At 43.6% G+C, this 6,000-nt stretch overlaps 1 protein-coding gene across 3 annotated transcripts in view; it reads left to right on the top strand.

Moving 5' to 3' along the window:
* The window catches only part of IRF2 (interferon regulatory factor 2), an 86,146-nt gene that overhangs the window by 1,545 nt on the left and 78,601 nt on the right, over nt 1-6,000 (top strand). The gene's annotated exons all lie outside the window — the stretch shown is intronic.

The following is a 6,000-nucleotide window of genomic DNA, read 5'->3' as shown; positions in this document are numbered from 1 at the left end:
CCCAGTGGCACCGTCTGGGGGCCAGCGCCCGCCAGGGCTGGGGAAGCCGTTCCAAGTTCCAAGGGTCGCGGGTGTAACTCATGCCCCTCCCAGCACGCGCCGGCGTCTCCCCTTGGCCCCCGGTCTGGGTGCGTTTGCCACCGTCTCCTCCTTGTTCCCTAAGAAGCGGGGGAGGGGAAGGAGGCTGGCAGCCTGGGCCGGGCGCCAGGGCCGTGGTCGGGCACCAGGTGAAACGCCCGGGTCAGTCTGTGTAGGCCGGACCCTTGGCGATCGGCTGCGGATGTGATCCCGGGGACTGGCAGCCGAGGTAGCTCAGAAGAGCGAGGTGGCTTTCGCTCATTTCTAACCCGCTACTGTCTGAAACTTGGGGACATATTACCCGCCCCCTCCCTCTTCAACCACCTCCCTCCGGTTGCTCCTTGTCCTTGGTTATGGAAGGAGAAAACTCAGTTCTAAATGAGGAAAAGTGGTGCTGGCATTTCGTCTTCAGCCACCGGCCTCCCTATGGCTGTGACTCGTCTGCTTTTGATGAATAGCCAGGAGGGATGGAGGATCGTTAGATTTCCTGTTGTGGATTTTCAGGAATCACCGAGACTGCTGTCAAGCCTGCAGTCAGTTACTAGTTTTCCTATCTACTGTAGGTTCTCTTCGAGCAGTTCAGTTTTTGGTGCTTAAGGGCAGGTGCACAAGGGGGTCGGGGGTTAGACCAGGCGGTGGATAACCTTGATGCCAGGCAGATGCAGTTATCCCCACCAGGCCCACAGGGTGACTGTTTAACTTCACCGCGCACGAAGATTCAGGATTCTCTGATTTCCCCAACTTTCCTTTATTCTTCTTTTAGGGGGAGAAGGGGCAAAAATAGAAACCTAAAAAACCCTGGGAAAAGGAGCCTTTTCTGAGGAAACTTCAGCAGATGAAATATTTAAGACTTGAACTGGGATCTCTAGGGGGAACGTTGGAACATCTATTGATTGATGTGTCAAAGTCCGGAATTTCACGTAATTAGTGAACGATTATAACTTGTAACTTTGTTGTGTAAGAAATTACATTTTGGTCTCTTAGATCCAAGAGTTCTTGTCTGTTACGATTTGTAACTGCTTGTTAAAATTAAACATTTACATATTTCATTCTCAGTGAGTTGTCATTTTTTTGTTAGAGAAAGTTCCAGTTATTTCAGATTTACTTACCTGTAAAAATGTCATCATAATCAAAAGCAAGGATTTGTAGCCAAATTATGGAAGCAAATTATGGCAAACACATGTGTGCCATGAAGTTCTGACAGCCCTATGAACAATGGTCCCACCTTTATCCCACTTTCTGAAACACTTTATTAGGCAAATAGCGCACCAGAGCGAAAGATGTTTGAACTTACTGGAAAAATAGAAACTTTGGATACTCCACATTTGATGTGCATCAATTTTCTCATGTTACCAACGATGTTATGTTTTTATTCTTAACCTCATCTCGTACAAAACTCTGTTGTTTTTAGAGCATTTTCACATAATATGCTTTTGATAGTGAAAAACCACTGTACTCTATCTAAATTGGGTATCTGGGTTATAGTTCCCTTATCTACCTTATACCAAAAAGGGCTTAACGCAGACGAGATAATTTAGGTAGACACTCAATAAATATCCTTAGCACATCTATTAAAAGCCAGACACAGTGCTAGCCTCTGTGTACTCAACTGACAGCGAGAAAGACAGTATCTTTACGCTAGGTTGTGTTCTGGTTAGTGAGCTGATCATTAACAACAAAAAATACATACAGCTATTACCTTTTGGGGTTACCTGTAAGGAGGGTAATAATAATTCTTAACTATGTCTCATAGTGTTGCTTTCATGAACAATTGAGATACTGTATATGAAAGAACATTGCATAAATTATGGCAGTCTACAAATGTGTAAGGCATTAACTTTCAAAATTCTATCAGATTATTCTTAATGTAAAAGGGCCAGATAATCATGACTGGATTAGACACTGTCTTTCTCATGGAATTTCCAGCAAGGAGGGATTTTACTTCTGAGCGTATATAAATAATGATAAAAGATTAAACATGGAATAACTGTTTTATGTAAAGTATCAAAAAATATTTAACAGTGAAACCTGATATTGTCAGTGAATTTCTTCCTTTCAGAAGGAAAGTTAGGTGGTATCCATGGAGACCAAATGATATGGAAATAATAGTGATTGGACCAATGTATTTTCCCTCTTTCTATCAGATAAGAAAATCTTCCCAAGCCTCTCTGTGCTTTAGTCTGAATCTTCTTCACTCTCGTGTCAGCTTTTTCATTATCTGCCATTGCAGGTGTGCACTGGGCTGATTTTAGTATTTTGCTTTTACCATCTTTTTTTTTTTTTTTTTTTTTGAGACAGTGTCTTGCTCTGTCACCCAGACTAGAGTGCAGTGGCACAATTTCAGCTCACTGCAGAACTCTGCTTCCAGGTTCAAGCAATTCCTGTGCCTCAGCTTCCTGAGTAGTTGGGATTACAGGCGTGTGCTACCGTGCCTGGCTAATTTTTGTATTTTTAGTAGAGACAGGGTTTCAGCATGCTGGCCAGGCTTGTCTCGAACTCCTGACCTCAGGTGATCTGCCCACTTCAGCCTCCTGAAGTGCTGGGATTACAGGCATAAGCCACCGCACCGGCCTGCTTTACCATCTTGGCTCATGTGCATTTATTGAATGCTTACTGTGTGCCCAACACTGTATATGTGACAACATACATGAAAGTAAATATAACTGATAGTATATATTTATAACCTATATTAAAATACATAATATATGCAAATAAATGAAACTGTGGTGAAATGTCAGTTATTATTAGTAAAAATTAGTTCTTCTTTTCATCTGTATGGGACACGATGTTCCTTTCTGCACAGGCATAGGAGGTCAGGACCTTCTGTCTCTGCCTGCCCCGTTGGCCCCCTGTGTTTGGCCTGAGTGTAATCAGTGGTCGGTGCACGATGCCAGCTTAATGCATAGTGTGCTGAATTGAGGAGTGGCTCTGGTGGCAGGAATGACTGATGGAAAAGTGGGTGAGGAGGTTCCATCAAACTTTAATTTATCACCAAAGAACAAAGAATGATGAATAACATATAGGGTCCAGATTTGAACATGAAGCCAGTATTTTTTATAGAGTACCAAGGAAAACACACAAGCAGGAAACCCAGCTCACAGGTCCCCTTTGTCCCTGGGACTCCATCTGGGGCTCTTTGGATTCAGAGCAAGCAGCAGGCCTGAAGTCTTGGCATTGACCTTCAAAGATCCCCTCAAAATAACGTTTCCCCTCAGAAGCTCCATCTTAGGACAAACTGTCTCTGAAACAAATTGTGTTTATTTAAGAAGACTTCATGTACCCTTTTTCTTTTATTAGAGTCAAAGTGTCACTCTGTCGGCCAGGCTGGAGTGCAGTGGCTCGATCATAGCTCACTGCAGGCTCAAACTCCTGGGCACAAGTGATCCTCCTGCCTCAGTCTCCTGAGTAGCTGCGACAACAGGCATGTGCCACCCCAAAGCCCGACATACATTTTTGTGTAGAGACAGGGTCTTGCTATGTTGCCCAGACTGGTCTCAAACCCTTGGCCTCAAATGATCCTCCCTCCTTAGCATCCCAAAGTGCTGGGATTATAGGCGTGAGCCACTGCACCTGGCCCTTGTGCCCATTTTTATTCCTCAGAAACACATATGACTTTCAGTCAGAACTCCTGAATGCCTTGAGAAAAACGGGTGTCATCAAATCTAGTTGATCTTGTTTAGCCAAATGTAGAGACCGGTGGTGTGCTGGACAGGCTGGCCAGCTCTGTGTAGAGAAACTCACCATCCGGTGAGGCTTTCTGAGGCACTGAGACTAGCTGGGGCCATCCATCAATAACTTGAGGTCTGCTTGGGGATCCAGGGACCCCAAGCAATTATTTTAAATGAATAATTGATTTTGTTAAACATAGTAACACATTCAACAGTTTTCTTAAATGCAGACATTGTGTTATTATTTCATTTGTTTATTAAATATTTGTTGACAGCCAGCAGTGTACAAGGCTCTGTGGTGGAAGGTGCATGAACTCAGATGCCTAGAGTGGCCTTTTAGTAATCCAATCACTTCCCCCTTTGGAAGTTTTCACTCTGTAAAACGTGGCTGGATAGTTCTGTCTTCCTTAGGAGACAACCTATGTGTGTAATGAAAATCGCCTGGGGAGGGGACTTTTAGAAATTACACAGGACCCTTTAGATTTGAGATTATCTATAGCCCCCTTTCCCTCCTTCCCCTTCCTGCCCTGAATAGCGAGCCTCTTATTCACCATTGGATCCCTGTTCCCTAGTCTCCCTCAGGTGTGTGGCCAGAGCAAAAATGGAAAGCCACCGAATCAAGGATCTCTTCCCAGGGCCAAATAGTTGATCTCTTCCTCGGCTCAGATGAAACCTCTTTCCACATTTTAAAGAGCTCTTTGGACAGGGGCCTGTGGTCACTGTGTTGGCTCTGCCCACTCGACCTTGCTTGCCCTACAGAAATGGGACTCATGTTAAGTTTGTGATACATTGAATTTTCCTTTTTTTTTCTTTTTTGAGACAGAGTCTTGATCTTGTCTCCTGGGCTGGAGTGCAGTGGTGTGATCTCGGCTCACTGCAACCTCCACTCCTTGGGTTATACTGATTCTCCTGCCTCAGCCTCCCGAGTAGCTGGGATTACAGGTGCCCGCCACCACGCCCGGCCAATTTTTGTATTTTTAGTAGAGACAGGGTTTTGCCATGTTGACCAGTCTGGTCTCGAACTCTTGACCTCAGGTCATCTGTCTGCCTCGGCCTCCCAAAGTACTGGGATTACAGGTATGAGCCACCACGCCCAGCTGAATTTTCCATTTTGAAGAGGCAAGAAGGACTTTATTTTATGTATTTGCTTCTTTGTCCAGGAAGGCCATGGATAATTAGGTGTTTGGTTTGGTTTTGCTTCTGTTTTGGTTTATAACTCTTTTATCAGTTTAGTGTTCCCTTCTGATAAGCAAGAAAGAGCAGAGTTGACAGAGAATGTCTGCGGATGAGAAGCAGGTGTGTGCGGTTCTTTCTGATTATGGATTCTAAGCATTTTTATCCCAGAGGCAAGACTAGTTCAGCAAAATACCTTAATTTAGGATTTTGTGTGATAAAAGCCTGTCCTGTTTTCATTAAATGAAGATTTTTTGAGAATTAACTACTTTCTGTGTAATTTTCATAAATAATTTCGTTTGGGCATACTTAACACTCTGTTGCTATCTGCTGAAGGCATTTGATACTCGCACACCTAATGCCATCAAAGGAGAGATGAGCATACATTTTAATTTGTTCTTATTGAGCGTACATTTTAATTGTTCTTATGAATGTCAGATTTTGGGAAGATCCAAAGAAGTACTCTGTAGATAGAATACGCTGTCCTGGTCCCCTAATCTTACAATCCTACCGATTTTCCCATTTCATGAGATTGACCTTTCAGATGAGGAGGAACTGCATACAAATTGCTTTATTTCAAGTAATATCTACCTTGTTATTTTTGAAAGAGTTCTTTTGTCCTTTTTATCCTAGATCTATTGGAGAAGATGAGAAAAATTACAGTGGTGATAAGAGAGCGTCTTAACACCTAGATATGATGGGTGTGTTGGGTGATAGGAATGGGAGGCTGTTGGAAAGTGAGAGTTGGGGGATGGGGTGATGAAAAGGAAACAGGTGACTAGTGCCTCCTGGATTCTTGAATGGGAGAGAGTGAAGAGAGAATCAGGCAGGGAGATTTTCTGCACAAATGTCACTGAAAGAGTGTTAGAGGTCGGAGGGGTGAGTTGAAGTTGGTTAGGTAATTAGTAATAACCCAAGGACCAGTCAAAAGACTGGAGGACCGTCCACTGCTGACTTTGGGGTTAGACCCTTTTATCCTGGGGATGATAAAGGCTGATGGGAAAACTGCTAGGCAGCTGCTGACATTATTCTACAAGGAAACATGAAGTTGTGAGTAGCTGTCACTTGGAGACATGGTTGA

This window comes from Mandrillus leucophaeus, unplaced genomic scaffold, assembly GCF_000951045.1.
Source record: "Mandrillus leucophaeus isolate KB7577 unplaced genomic scaffold, Mleu.le_1.0 Scaffold62, whole genome shotgun sequence".
NCBI classification, from domain to species: domain Eukaryota; kingdom Metazoa; phylum Chordata; class Mammalia; order Primates; family Cercopithecidae; genus Mandrillus; species Mandrillus leucophaeus.
Note: the sequence above shows the minus strand (reverse complement) of the source record. Positions and strands in the feature narration are given on the sequence as shown.